The sequence below is a fragment of the Sphaerodactylus townsendi genome, linkage group LG04 (assembly GCF_021028975.2).
Source record: "Sphaerodactylus townsendi isolate TG3544 linkage group LG04, MPM_Stown_v2.3, whole genome shotgun sequence".
Lineage (NCBI taxonomy): Eukaryota > Metazoa > Chordata > Lepidosauria > Squamata > Sphaerodactylidae > Sphaerodactylus > Sphaerodactylus townsendi.
The window spans coordinates 6,465,324-6,481,348 of record NC_059428.1 but is presented as its reverse complement, the minus strand read 5'-3'; positions in this window follow the sequence as shown (position 1 = coordinate 6,481,348).

Here is a 16,025-nt window from a genome sequence, read left to right as displayed (position 1 = left end):
CCCCCCTCGTTGGGAGAAATCTTTGTTTGCTCCACAATGGGGTGATCTCAGGAAACAAAGCCGGCGATTGTCTGATTCCATGAGCCTGACAATGAAGTTGTCAGTTTTGTGCCTCTGTCGTCATTCGTGAATGCCAACAGTTGATGACTCTCGGGGGGGGGGGCACTTTGCCCCTACCTCCTCCCCCACTCTTTTTAACTCCCACCCCCACTGGAACATCTTTGGCTGCAAATCAAGATTGACAGGCTACCCAGGTGCAGGGGCTTTCCTGCCACGGCCTCAGCCTCGTAGGGTATAATAACAGAGTCACTCTGGCGTAGCGGTTAGATCGGAACGTCTGTCAGATGAAGAGCACGGAGGTTCACAGCCTCACCGGGCCATGATGCTCATTGGTTGGCCTCAGCCCACTTGGACTACCTCGCAGGGTTGCTGTGAGTGTCTTGAACTGCTGGGAGGACAGGAGAGATGAAAATCTAACAAGCAGATTTGACCTGGTCCTGTTTGTATGCACCAGTCCATCCATTTGACTGGGGAATCTCAATGCCAGTTCTTGGTACAGAAAGTCACTTTCATCCACCATCTACCCACGTCGGCTCCAAAGCTTCATGCCTCTACAGGTGTCAAACCTCCAGATGTTATGGACTACACTCCCCATCATCCCCTGCCAGGCTTCCCCCATTGAAACCCCCAAATATCCAGGAATTTCCCCACCCAGAGTTGGCAACCCGAACTTTTGGGGAGCTGTGACTTCACCGCTCGACTTGCACGAGGTTTACCTGGCGACGAACGCGCTCTGTTAACAACGGATAAAGTTAGACTCAGATATGGCACTTATTCCACTGGGGGCCTCGGTTCTCTCGCAACTCATTTATTAAGCATAATTGCTCAGATAAGAGGCGCTCCTATGTTGCATAAACACATGATTAACAGCCGTGATATTTCACTCCTTGCTTTAATCATGCCGGGTACACTGATATGTCAGCAATACCCTCTCCCTGGGCTGGCCCAGCTCCTGAAGCCAAGCAAAACTTGGGGGTGGGGGGTGGGGGGGGGCGCATCTCCAAAGCCTGCTGGCTCACCTGCTATAGCAGAGACGTATCTACATCTGTGCTCGGGGGCATCTATGAAACTGTCGCACCTTCAACATTCACAACTATCCCATCCAGTTGCCTAGTGACAATATTATTTAAACACCCTTCCTGCAGTCACAATTTATTAAGCTCTCTCTCCCACAATTAATGAACTGTGGCTGCCAGATCTATCATCAAACGTGTCCCAAAGAAATTCCGAGCACGCTCTGTAGAGTCGACCAACTTGGCATGTTTCGGCCAAACTTTTCCTCTGTTGCTCTTTTGAAAAATCTCAGGACACTTCTCCGAATGGTAGCTCAGTGCATTTTCGGAATAAATTGGAGTCTTCTTATTGCTATAGGCTAGATGCATGAGATTTGTTTTTTATTGGATCCCATATATCTATTCCATAGACAGAATGCAAGGAATCACTTGCTTCACTAAGATCCTTTTTACCAGCGAAAGGGGTAGCTGCTGGTGGAATGAATTTGTGAGATCCAGCCTTATGAATAGAAACATAGGCTCATTCCGCACATGCAGAATAATGCACTTTCAAACTGCTTTCAGTGCACTTCAAAGCTGTGCGGAGTGGCAAAATCCACTTGCAAACAGTTGTGAAAGTGGTTTGAAAACGCATTATTTTGCGGTTGCGGAAGGGGCCATAGATTTCCATGAGGCCAGATAGAACTTCCTAATTGCAAGATATATAATAGCATTAATTGTTGTTATTGTAAACATTTCCGACAGATTATTTATCTTTTAAAACAGCCATCGAACCCTGAAACATATCTGAAATCTGTTTGGCGTTTTCAATGAAGTTAAGCCGACTTAGTATGTTGAACGAATTTGGAATTTTCTTCTGGGAGATGCTCTACCATGGACTTGACGCCTGCTGTTGATTATTCCATTGAACGGATTGTGAGTAATGCAAAAGAAGAGTCTCAGACGGAGGTCTTCCACACCACTGGCTTCCTGGGCCTTTTAACGGGAGATGCCGGGGGCTGAACTTACGACCTTCTGCATGCCAAGAAAAACACTCTGATCTGCATCCAGAGGTGGGATCCAGCAGGTTCTCACAGGTTCCCGAGAGTAGGTGACTAATTGTTTGTGTGTGCCGAGAGTAGGTGACTAATTATTGGTGTGTGCCGAGAGGGGGTGACTAATTGGTGATTTTGCCACGTGATTTTTGCCTTAGTTCCGCCCCTCCTCTCAGCAGCAGCGCGCAGAACTTGAAGCGGTCTAGCAGGAGGTGCACCGGCGTGCGTGGCAGCCTGCGCCTGCGTGCATTCGTTTCCTGCCCAAGGACCGGCGCAGCGGCTGTGTCCTTGCCACAGCCCCGCCCAGGAATGCCCCGCCCCCGGAATGCCCGACCACGCCCCCGTCGTGCCCCGCCCAGCCCCATTGGCGCTACGCCACTGTTTGAATCCCACCACCATGGGAACCTGTGACTAAAATTTTGGGATCCCACCACTGGGGCTATCATGTCCCCCTTCAACCTTTGCTTCTCCAGACTAAACATCCCCAGCTCCCTAAGTTTCTCCTCGTAGGGCAGGAATTCTAGACCTTTTATCATTTTGGTTGCCCTCCAAACAAGACTGGCAACACTGACTCTGAGGGACTGAGGGACTGATTCAGTGGAAGGCAAATTCAAGAGTCATGTATCAACGAGAAGGTCCCCTGCACCCTAGGAGACCCACCAGCAGAAGAGGCCCGTGGGATCCATCCTTAAAGTTCATGATCGAATGTTGCCCCTCCTGTTAGGGTCAATAGAACTTCTCCTGGAAACAGATCTCCAAGAGGAGTGTAAACCGGGACCTCCCAAACCAAAATGCCACTCTTCCCAAATTAAAGAGGTACGACGTACACATCTGTAGATAGCATTTTCACCAGATACGTGTGGTTTTTATGTCTTTGTCCACATTACAGCTCTGAGAGCTAGCGTGGTGTAGTGGTTAAGAGCAGGTGGATTCTAATCTGGAGAACTGGGTTTGATTCCCCACTCCTCCACCTGAGTGTCAGAGGCTTATCTGGTGAACCAGATGTGTTTCCGCACTCCTGCATTCCTGCTGGGTGACCTTGGGGTGGTCACAGCTCTCTCAGAACTCTCTCAGCCCCACCTGCCTCACAAGGGGTCTGTTGTGTGGAGAGGAAGGGAAAGCCACCTTGAGTCTCCTTACAGAAGAGAAAGGGGGGATATAAATCCAAACTCTTCTTCTTCTTAATTGTTTTAATGATGTGTGTGTGTGTGTGTGTGTGTGTGTGTTAAGGGGGAAATCTAATGGTTTTTAGGATGTGGTTTTAGTATGCACTGTTTAGTTTGTTAGCTGCCTTGATGGCCCCTGTGTGAGTATAAATGTTGTACAATAAATAAATACAAGAAGACATAAAAATATGGATGTCAGCGGGACTTCCAGAGCAAACAGCCATCAATTGCAATGAAGTCAGCACGCCTCTGCTTCAAGAAGGTTTTTTCCTCCTCATACAAGTCATTCAAATGTCTGCAAAACGTGATGTCTGGATTGGCACAAAGTCGCAACGTCTTATGTTGAGTGAGGTCCTCGGAAAATGAAGAGAAAGTGTGTTTGACATGGGCGGAAGAATGAGACTCGTTCTAATCAGCATGAGAAATGGGGACGATCCAAAGAGGAAAATTGTATTAGTGGATGCCTCAGCAGATCAAAGAAGGCTAAAGTCCTTCCCAAATTATAATCCAAACATCAAGCATAAAAAGTCATAGAATCATATGGAAGAGACCCCCAAGGGCCATCCAGTCCAACCCCCTGCCATGCAGGAACACACAATCAAAGCGCTCCTGACATATGTTCATGCAGCCTCTGTTTAAAAATCTCCAAAGAAGGAGACTCCACCACACTCCGAGGCCCCGTATTCCACTGTCAAACAGCCCTGACGGTCAGGAACTTTTTCCTGATGTTTAGGTGGAATCTCTTTTCCTTCACCTTGATCCCAAGACTCCTGGTCCTAGACTCTGGAGCAGCAGAAAACAAGCTTGCTCCTTCACCAACACGACATCCCATCAAATATCTAGAAAACGCCAATGGGCTACCATGTCACCTCTTAACCTTCTCTTCACCAAACTAAATATCTCCAGCTCCCTAAGTCTCTCCTCGTAGGGCATGGATTCCAGACCTTTGACCATTTTGGTTGCCCTCCTCTGGACCCGTTCCAGCTTGTCAATATCCTTCCTGAATTGCGGTGCCCAGAACTGGACACAATATTCCAGGTGAGATCTAACCAATGCAGAACAGAGAAGTACAATTACATCCCTCGATCTTGTCACTATACTCCTATTGATACAGCCCAGAATCGCAAGTCCAAATAATCCAAGGGTGAACTGCTTGGTTCTGTGCCCACTTCATGAAGCTTATATAATAAATCTGTTTCCTTAGCATTGACATGCCCGCAATCTTAACCACATATTGGGACTTGTGCTGCTAGGAAGAATGGTTTCCTTCTAGAAGAAGAAGAAGAGTTTGGATTTATATCCCCCCTTTCTCTCCTGCAGGAGACTCAAAGGGGCTGACCATCTCCTTGCCCTTCCCCCCTCACAACAAACACCCTGTGAGGTAGGTGGGGCTGAGAGAGCTCCGAGAAGTTGTGACTCGCCCAAGGTCACCCAGCTGGCATGTGTGGGAGTGCGCAGGCTAATCTGAATTCCCCAGATAAGCCTCCACAGCTCAGGCGGCAGAGCTGGGAATCAAACCCAGTTCCTCCAGATTAGATACATGAGCTCCTAACCTCCTATGCCACTGCTGCTCCTACAAACTTATTGAACAAGGTTGTCATCGCAAGAGACTGTGGGCATGTTATAAACATCAGTGCTGTGGAAATGGATTTATTATAACCTCCACGAAATGGGAACAGAACCAGGCGATCGGCCCTTGGATTATTTGGACTTTTAATGCTTATTGTTTGGATTGCAATTTGTGGAGGGTTTTAGCTTTCTTTGAGCTTTTGAGGCACACACTGAGACACTTTACATTTCTATACGTGGTTGCTTGAATCTTACTGATGTGTGTTGGAGCCTGACGTACCCTTAGCTATTGAGATCCCAGAGTGGTACGTATATTTTCTGGGTCAGCATGCAAACCTCAGACTGATAGATTTAAAACATTTCTGTGCCACGTTTCCGCCCTACCAGGATTCCCACGGGGAGGCCCAGAGAAACATGAACACATTTAAATAATTAAAATATGTCTAAGGCTCATTCCGCACATGCAGAATAATGCACTTTCAAACTGCTTTCAATGCTCTTTGAAGCTGTGCGGAATAGCAAAACCCACTAGCAAACATTGTGAAAGTGGTTTGAAAACGCATTATTTTGCGTGTGCGGAAGGGGCCTAACATTTTAAAATAATTCCAAAAAAACACATAAACAATATAAGAACTAGAAATAGGGGCCAGTGACTATTATCAAAGGCACCCCAAAGAAAACAAAAAAAATGTCTACATCCACTGGTGGAAGACGCTGATCGAGGGATGGATCTCTTTGGAGAGGGAGTTCCAAAGTTTTGGTGCCACAAACGACAAGGCCCTTTCTTGGGTCACCACCAGTGTAGCCTTGGATGGTGGAGCAAGCAATGCAGGGCCTCCAAAGAGAGTTTATACGAGAATATCACCTCGCAACAGCTATTCAGAATACTGCTGTGTGCCTGGCAAGCAATACTCCTGGACTCACAGTTATATAGATACCTGTGATACCTTCGGTACACCTTTGCCACAAGAGCTATGTCTGCCTTATCCTCTCTCAGCCCACCCCCAACTCAAGAAGCATTTGTACATCTGACAGGCGGTTCTACACCCCAGTCTTTTGCAGCCTTAGCAACTATTGTCTAGTTGTTAAGAGAGAGTTTGATTAGATTGTTCAGCAACCTGTGGTTTCCAGGATGTTCATGGATTCACAAAGCCTCCATCATCCAATTCGGGCCATGATAGCAGGGGGGCTGGATGGGATTTGTAGTGATCCGTGTGTGAACACCTGGAGAGTTGACAGGTTGCAGACCCTCTGGACTCGGTCTGGAGAGAGCGCTATTGCGTTTGGAACCGCACTGCGGGCGCGGGCGAAAGTGGCTAAGAGCAGGTGCACTCTGGATCTGGAGGAACTGAGGTTTGGGATTCCCAGCTCTGCCGTACTTGAGGCTGTGGGAGGGCTTATCTGGGGAATTCAGATTAGCCTGGGGCACTCCCACACACAGCCAGCTGGGTGACCTTGGGCTAGTTTCTCACAGCTTCTCGAGACTCTCTCAGCCCCAACCTACACTCACAGGGGGGAAGGGCAAGAAGATTGCTAAGCTCCCTTTGAGTCTCCTATAGGAGGAGAGAAAGGGGGGATATAAATCCAAACTCTCCTCCCTCCCTCCCTCCTTCTTCTCCTTCTTCTTCTTGCTTTACTGTGCTTCTTCTTCTTCTTCTTCTAACTATTGCTTCTTCTTCTTACTACGTCAAGCCATGGATAATAAGCCGGGTGAGCTTCCGGGCCAGGTTATTAGCACATACAGTGGTTAAAAGTGGCAGACTGTAATCTGGTGAACTGGGTTTGTTTCCCTACTCCTCCACATGAAGCTGCTGAGTGACTTTTGGCCAGTCGCAGTTCTCTCCAAACTCTCTCAGCCCCACCTGCCGCAAAAGGCACATGTGGAGGGGAAGGGGAGGGGAGGAGTTTGAAAGTTGCTTTGAGACTCTTGATAGTTGAGAAAAGTGGGGTATAAATCCAAACTCTTCTCTCCTTCTTTCCCACTATCAGCCTAACCGACCTCGCAGAGATGTGAGCATAAAATGGAGGAGAGGAGAACAGCATCAGTCACTAGGAAGAAAGGGCAACGAGGATGATTGAGGGACTGGAGCACCTTCCCTATGAGGAGAGGCTGCAGCGTTTGGGACTCTTCTGTTTGGGAGGAGGAGACGGCCTTGAGAGGGGATAGGATTGAAGTCTGTAAAATGATGCATCGGGTTAGAAAACGTGGACAGAGAGAAATTTTTCTCTTTCTCACAATACTAGAACCAGGAGCATCTTACTGAAAAATCGCTGGGGAAGGAATTAGGACTTCAATCAAAGGAAAACACTTCTCCACGCTAACGGGATTGGTGTTTGGAATATGTTGCCACAGGAGGCAGTGATGGCCATTACAATTCACCTGGATAGCCTTTTAAAGGGCTTCGGACAGACGATGGAGGAGATGCCGATTTGGCCGCTCACCAATCTTGACCTGATGCTGCTACATGCCTTAGCAGACCAGGTGCTCGAGCAGCAGCAGCCAAGCAGTAAAGGCCATTGCTTTCACCTCCTGCATGTGTGCTCCCAAAGGCACCTGGTGGGCTACTGCGAGTAGCAGAGAGCTGGACTAGATGGACTCTGGTCTGATCCAGCAGGCTTGTTCTTATGTTCTTATGTTCTAAAGGCAGGATAAAAAATGATGCCAAAGGAAAATAAAAATGTGCTAGGGCAGCCCCCAGTGCATGCAAAGGTCTATTTTTTTTTTGCAAGAGAACTTATTCTCCTGTTTGCCTTAATTTGCAAAAGGCTGGCACTGCAAAGGATCCAAGGGGCAATCGACCCCCAGAACTGGTCAGCCAGAAGCTTTGGAAGACAGGCTCTTCCCCGTACGGGAGCCGCGATGCTTTCATTGTTTTCTTCATCCAGCTTCACCACCAGCAAGCCTGTATCATCAAAGAAAACGAAAGTGCCAATTTGAGCACCGGGAAAGTTCTGATCTTTCCGCCCTATTATCTAAGCACAGATGACGGAAGCCAAGGCAGAGAGGTGGTGCCTTTGCCATCGCTTTTAGGTTCCCATTAATGCCACGCCCTCAGGAGCCTGTAAAGTTTGACACGGTAATGCACCCCTGTCAAGTCACAGTTCTTGCACGCTTGGAAACGGCTAATCACGCTGATGGTGGTGCACTGGTGCTGCCCGGGTTCCCCTGTGCCATTACAAGGCAGAGGTGATCAATGTTTGGAAGGGATGTATTTATTAGTCTGTGTTGCACTAATTGGAATATTTACGGCAACAAAGAAGGCACTTGGAACCGAGCCCGCTTCTCTGCAAAAGCCGTTCAGCCTCTCGCTGAAGTTTTAGCTGTGCAACCAGTTTCGAACGCAAGCTCTGATGGTGCCGTGGAATAGCGAAGTATCGAGCCGGGAGTCTGCGCTCTGTGGGTGTTTCTTTGCTGTCCCTCGCTGTTTTGTGCACATTTTATAATTGCCAGATTTTTAGTAGTGGTCTGAGCCAGACAGATGTAGCAGAACTAATGATTTCGGCTTACTTATGTAAGATACAAACAGAAAAAACTGACCGGCGGTCAGTGAAATTTTGTGGCCCTACCCGATATTCCCTCAAGAGAAAACGCTTTTCTAATTAAAATTTCAACTCTGGCTTTCGCACATAATTAGATCCCTTTGTCATTTTTTTTTCCCAGCACATTCTCGGCGTTTAATATTATTCAGGAGTATTTTACATTGGTGACCCTCAAGCTGTGCTATAATGAAATGGTTCAGAAAGACCCTTTGGTAAAGAGATAGGGCCTGTGGACCATACTACTGTGTCCCTATCTGTTGCTAAAAGTATGCTGCGAACAGGTAATTTCTGCACCGATTAACATGTCATATTGAAATCCTTATGCTTTGTTTCCTAGATCTGTTCATCTCTCGCCTCGGCCCTAGTTTTGTGTGCAATTCTACTGCAGTGATAGCTAACCTATGGCATCGGGTGCTAGGTAACTCAGAGCCCTCTCTGTGGGCACGCGCAAACAGAGTTTATCGTGTGGGGGGGGGAATTGCCCCCCCAACACACATCTAGGCTGGCCTGAGCAGCTGGGCTCGATTATTAGCAGTGTAGGTAACCCTGTTAAGCTTCGTTAAACTCCCACTGATTTTCTTGTGCTGAGTAAGCCCAGTTGCTGGAACCTGGGAGTAAGCTCACTTGCTGACAATGGGGCTTGCTTCTTAGTAAACTGTCATAGGGTCATGATTCACCCATTCAAAGAGTTGCATGGTTGCTTCAAAGCAAAGCCAACGCATCACTACCAAGCTTACTCCCTCAGTAACGTATGCCTCTAGAGCCAACCGCTTTTTTCTAAACTACAACCCTCAGTATTCAGTTGTACCGGTTGCCGTGTTGGTACCTTGCGACAAATGAGTAGGGTTTTGGGTTGCAGCTTGGGCACCTGCCCTCGAAAAGGTTTTGCTTATCATTGCTCTAATGCTTTGCTCTGACAGTCCTGCTTTTGACTGCGTGATCCTTTGGAAACTCAGCTGAGAAAGGTGACTATAAATAACACAGATAAATACATTTATAAAAGAACACAGAGGGGGAATAGTCAGCTCTGCTCTGAGCGGAACACGCCTGACTTCACCGCGCCGAATTCACGCTTCCTGTGCACTTTTCACACCCGGCGTCACTGGGAGAGCGCAGCGTTTTTCTCGCTCCCCTTCACAGCCTCACAATCTCACCAGTCAGTGTGGGAAGCACCAGAACTTCATGCCCCACCCCAGCCTGACATCCTCCGGTCAACCCAAAATCACAATCACATCCACATTATAAATACCAAAGCAGCCAAGGAAGCATTAAGAGACCCTTCCTTGGGAGGGGCTATCCCTCTTAACGGCTGTTAATCTCCCCATGGAGTCGCCCCTGGATGAGGGCTAGTAGTCCTCCTCTCTACCCCTAACCGAAAGCACGCTTGCTCCAGCCTGCGGGCCGGCAGCCGAGGTTTCAGCACCGCGGACAGCGACGGAGCAGCGCAACCTGGGCGGGCCGCCCGCGTGGGATGCTGAGTGGAGGCATCCCTGGTCGCCTTGGCAACGGCTTGGGGACCGGCAGCAGGCCACCTGCTCCTCCTGGGCACGGAAGCCGCTGGAGGCAGGCAGGGCGGCTCAGCCTCGGGAGGGGGAACTTTTTCCTTTCCCCTGCCCCCCCCCCCCCCGCGCCATTCCGTCCTCGTGGCCCTCTGGCACCATCCCGCCCGAGTCTCCCTTCCGAGCGGCACTGCGGCGGCTGCTTTCCTCGCCTTCCCTCCTCCCGGCTCTCCAAACCCTTTCGGTCTTCCTGGCTTCCAACTCCGCTTCATCCCTCCCTCCCCCCCGCCCCGTCACCTCCCCCACCCGCCTCGCCCGGTCCTGCGGGGGGCCCCCCTCCCTCCCCGCCTCCCCTCCCCCCGTCCAAATTCCCCATAAGTCTCATAACTCCTGGCAGCCAGGGACGCCGAGGCGACTCACATGTCAGACGCGGCTGGCTGGTACTGCTGGCTCCGGCAAAGGATGGAGTGGCCGCAGGCTTGGCCCATTTCTCCTCATCCTCTCGCCAGCCCTGCCAGGAAGAGATGGCAGCCGGGCTTGGGGGGCTGCAGCAGGCAGGCGGGCAGGCAGGAGGCGAGGGACGCCGCTCCAGAGCCCGGCTCCGGCAGTCCACTCCCCCTCGCCTGGGAACCGTAATGGAGCTGTTCGGAACTGTCTCTCTCTTTCCTTCTGCTCTGGGAGGGAGTTTGAAGACTGATGTTGTAACAGATCCTAATGCAGGTTGCTGAAGCATGCAGGAGGGAGGGGAGAGTGAGAGCTGGAGAGAGAGAGAGAGAGAGCGAGAGCGAGAGAGAGAGAGAGAGAGAGAGAGAGAGAGAGAGAGAGAGAGAGAGAGAGAGAGAGAGCAGAGGCATGTGTAGTGTATGAACCAGCAAGCCAGAAAGTCAGCGTGGCTAACCTACTGATCGATGCAGGAGCTTCACGAAAGGGGAGAGGGGAGGCCAAGAAGGGCTCCCGGTGCCAAAAAAGGCGAAAGGAAATCCTGACTTCTGTTCATTCCACATTCCGTTTCTTTCACTGAACACACCCTATTTTTCCTCCTTCTTAAAAAAAAGCCAAAACATCATGAAATGTGCTTAACCCCCAGGCCTCTATGGAAATCTAGCTGGGTGTCTGCAGGTGGGAGTGTCTACTCTCAAAAGAAGAAGAAGAAGAGTTTGGATTTATATCCCCCCTTTCTCTCCTGCGGGAGACTCAAAGGGGCTGACAATCTCCTTGCCCTTCCCCCCTCACAACAAACACCCTGTGAGGTGGGTGGGGCTGAGAGAGCTCCGAGAAGCTGTGACTAGCCCAAGGTCACCCAGCTGGCATGTGTGGGAGTGTACAGGCTAATCTGAATTCCCCAGATAAGCCTCCACAGCTCAGGTGGCAGAGCTGGGAATCAAACCCGGTTCCTCCAGATTAGATACACGAGCTCTGAACCTCCTACGCCACTGGTGCTCCCTTAACCCCCCAGGCCTGTGTGGGAATCTAGCTGGGCGTCTGCAGGTGGGAGTGTCTACTCTCAAAAGCGGATATCCTTGAAAATCTTGCTGAGCTGTAAGGCACGATCGGACTCCCGTGGGCCTTTCCTATTGCAGACCAATATGGCTATCCTGTGGAACTAGCCAGGTGTCATGTCATAGGCCATGCTGGCAGGGGCTGATGGGAATTGTAGTCCATAACATCTGGAGTGCCAAAGGTTCGCCACCACGGTCATAGGGGGAAGCCGGCCCGTGGAGAACAGGCGATACTTCCCTTGGGATCGGCCCCAGAAAGAACATGCTGCAAAGGCAAGGACTCAATCAACGGAAAGTATCGAGCAGTCAGATAGGGAAAAGGCTCTCTGAGCATATGCAGAATGCATCTAGGCGCTGCCTTTAATCTAGGATCTGGGTCTCCGAGCAGCAGTGGCGTCGGAGGTTAAGAGCTCGTGTATCTAATCTGGGTTTGATTCCCGGCCTGCTCTTTGGAGCTGTGGGAGGCTGGGATCTGGGGAATTCAGATTAGCTCAGCACTCCCACACACGCCAGCTGGGTGACCTGGGCTAGCTCACAGCTTCTCGGAGCTCTCAGCCTCCCACCTACCTCTGCAGTGTTTGTTGTGAGGGGGGAAGGGTTATGAGATTGTCAGCCCCTTTGAGTCTCCCAGGAGAGGAAGGGATATAACCAAACTCTTCTTTCTTCTTCTCCTCCTTCAATCAACAGAAAGCATCAAGTAGCCAGATAGGGAAAAGGCTCTGGAGTGCAGATGCATCTAGGCCAAGCCTTTAATCTAGGATCTGGGCCCCAGCAGCAGTGGCGTGGGAGGTTAAGAGCTCGGGTATCTACTCTCGAGGAACCGGGTTTGATTCCCCGCTCTGCCGCGTGAGCTGTGGAGGGGTATCTGGGGGATTCAGATTAGCCTGTGCCCTCCCACACACGCCAGCTGGGTGACCTTGGGCTAGTCACAGCTTCTCGGAGCTCTCTCAGCCCCACCTACCTCGCAGGGTGTTTGTTGTGAGGGGGGAAGGGCAAGGAGATTGTCAGCCCCTTTGAGTCTCCTGCAGGAGAGGAAGGGGGGATATAAATCCAAACTCTTCTTCTTCTTCTCCTTCAATCAACAGAAAGTATCGAGCAGTCAGATAGGGAAAAGGCTCTCTGAGCATATGCAGAATGCATCTAGGCGCTGCCTTTAATCTGGGATCTGGGTCTCCGAGCCTCTCTGCCCCCAGAGAAATTGACCCCGGCCTGAGAAGATACCGCAGCCAGACTGTACCAATGGAGCGCACTGGAGCTACACTAGCAATTCTTTTAGAGAGGTGTTTGATCAGAATCGTGTTTGAACCTCCAGAGAACCTCTCTGTGTGCGGAGTATGTTGATACAGGTGCAAGATGGTGAGCGAAAGCCACCTTTTCCTATCCAGCTGAGGCTGTTTAGCACCGTGCTGATTTACAGTAGTGGCAGATCGGAGCCCAGGAACACACAACCACACAAGAGACACGCAGCGCAAGACACAGAGAGTAGTTGAGACAAGCACGTCGCTAATTTCAAATGTAATCTTCTTGCCCTTTAGGCCCCTCTCTTCCCTCTGTAATTTTTCTCTTCTGACACCAGATTTGTCTTTTGTGCCTCCTCAAGCTACTCCCATCGCTCCGGTCCTCTCTTCCCAGTGACTGCAGAGAGACCGTGCAGCCATCCACTCCCACACCTCCGCGCCATACACGTGCCATGCGCTGCCTGGATCCCACAGCTAGGCCCCTGGACGCCTAAACTCCCAACCGCAAGGCTGGCTGACACCCCACTCTTGCTAAGAGCGCCTAATCCCTATAATGAGTGAAGCCGGTTGATCGGGGGGCCGCTCTTTCAGTGCTGAAATTCGGGTTCCAGCCATTATTAGCTACGCATGTTGGTGCACCTAATTCGTGCGGGTTTTCGCATCGTTACAATGGAGGGGGGGAAAGGGAGCCGCTGTATATGCTAATCCTTTCTTCTTTGGGAAAGAAAAAAGCAACGCTGGCAAGCTGCAAGGGAACCGTAGCTTCCAAAAAATCGGGTCAGAGCGATTTCTCGTAGCAAAAGAGATTGCAGAGGGGAGGCTTGGCTTGATGGGGGGGGAGGAGGGGGGCCTTGGGGGAGCAGGAAGGAAACGATCCAGACGGCATTTGACTGGAAAGCAAAACTCACCGTGGCAATACAAGATTAAGGCCCTTGTGTATGGCAGGCAGGCAGGCTTCTACCGCCTCCAGGTCTTGCTTTGAATGGGGGATCCGGATCTCAACATGGTGCCCGTGGGTACTGGGGCATCTGCCAGTACTTCTATTGGTGCCCGCCAAGCTTTTCAGAAAGTGACATGGGTCACAGGAAGGGCGTGTTATTGGCTGCCTTCATTCAAATGAACCAGGGGGCATCCATTGAAAATGCTGGGGGAGAATTAGGACTAATAAAAGGAAACACTTCTTCACACAACGCGTGATTGGTGTTTGGAATATGCTGCCACAGGAGGTGGTGACGGCCACTCACCTGGATAGCTTTCAAAGGGGCTTGGACAGATTTATGGGGGAGAAGTCGATCTGTAGCTACCCATCTTGATCCTCTTTGATCTGAGATTGCAAATGACTTAGCAGACCAGGTGCTCGGGAGCAGCAGTGGCAGAAGGCCCTTGCTTTCACCTCCTGCCTGTGAGCTCCCAAAGGCACCTGGTGGGCCACTGCGAGCAGCAGAGAGCTGGACTAGATGGACTCTGGTCTGATCCAGCTGCCTTGTTCTTATGTTCTTATAGGAGCAGCAGTAGTGTAAGAGGTTAAGAGCTCGTGTATCTAATCTGGAGGAACCGGGTTTGATTCCCAGCTCTGCCACCTGAGCTGTGGAGGCTTATCTGGGGAATTCAGATTAGCCTGTACACTCCCACACAAGCCAGCTGGGTGACCTTGGGCTAGTCACAGCTTCTCGGAGCTCTCTCAGCCCCACCCACCTCACAGGGTGTTTGTTGTGAGGGGGGAAGGGCAAGGAGATTGTCAGCCCCTTTGAGTCTCCTGCAGGAGAGAAAGGGGGGATATAAATCCAAACTCTTCTTCTTCTTCTTCTTCTTCTTCTTCTTCTTCTTCTTCTTCTTCTTCTATGTCTACTCGTACCAGGGTTACTTCACTGGAGAGCTTCCGCCAGGAAGACCGGTAAGTCACTCAGCTTTCCTTCATCAGTGCTTGATTCCCTTCTAGGATTTACTCCTCTTCCCAGGAGTTGGGAGGAGGGAGGTATTGGGGTTGTGAGGCAATTTTCCTCCAGGCTAGATTAGCTGCGGGTATCAAAACCACAAACCATTTTGGTTTTGGCTCAACCTCCTCTAAGTGGTGCCATTTTCGGGTGGTGGTCACCTCCAAAAATCCCCAAAGGTATCCACTACCTTGGAAAGTGCTAAGAACCCCGGTTGTCGCAGAGGCCCGGTGTTTCTGGGGGGAGGACAGAAGCTTCTTTTTGGCCTACTGCTAGGTCTCGATCCTTGAATCGTAATCAACAGACTCTGGACTTGCCCCGCGTGGGTTTTCCGGACTGTGGCTACTGTTGATCAGTAGCAGTGAATATTGGACGGTAATTTTAAGCACCCAGTTCTGGCAAAACCCGGCTTTTGCTATCCCCTTAATTAAAAAAAAAAAAATAACTTCGGCCCTGTTTTCTCCCAAAGAATGTGAGAAAGAGTTACTCCTCGAGCCTTGAGTGCCCTGTCAGTGCAACAGATAAAGCCACCTGACCCTACAGAACAATGAAAAAACATCCCCATTTCCCCTGGGAGTAGAAAGTGTCAGGGGTAAGCCCAGTTATCTATGAAGCATGTGAAGCTTTACAAAGCCGAAGATCGTAGGGGAAAGAATGCCCCATTACAGTAATGGAAATATGTAGCTGGCTAAGTACATATATCTAGAAGCAGTTACATCGACAGGAATACATCTCACCACTCCAGACACAATCGCCGCCCATATATTATGCGTAGCAACCATATTGAGTCAGGGAAAGCATGGCAGTCAATGAGGTGCCATCATTCCTGGACTTCTGCCCCTTAGAAAGGTTTTTGGACGAGGTTGAAGTCTGCAATTGCGGCTCTCCAGATGTTCATGAACTACGCCCATCAGCCCCTGCTGTAGCCAACAATTGGGACTGATGGGAATTGTAGCTGATGAACACTTGGCCGCGCCGGCAGGGGCTGATGGGAATTGGCCATGCTGGCAGGGGCTGATGGGAACGTAGTTCATGAACATCTGGGAGAGCCGCGAGGTCGCAGACACCTCGACCTCTATGTCTTCAGGCCCGCTGGAGCACCACCCGGTGCTGACCAATGGTTCTCTACAATCTGCAGGATGTTTTCAGCCCCTTTCAAAAGGACTGGTGACCTCCAGAACTCACAGCACTCTTCTCCCTGACATGAGTCACTTTTCCCAGCAGCATTCATTCACCCCCAGTCACAGGTGCTGATGCAGCGGCGTGGCCCAGTGTGTGCACAGTGATTGCTGCACAAAAGACTTTTGTTGCAACACAAGCAAGGCAAATGGCTCCCTCCCCCCCACCCCCATTCTATTCCTGCACACACCACCAACAACACGTGTGGGGGGGAAAGACGCAGCAACCGAAAGATCTTACTATTGTGTTAAACTTCAGGTGCACAACCCAACATTCAGAGTTTTTTTTTAGAAG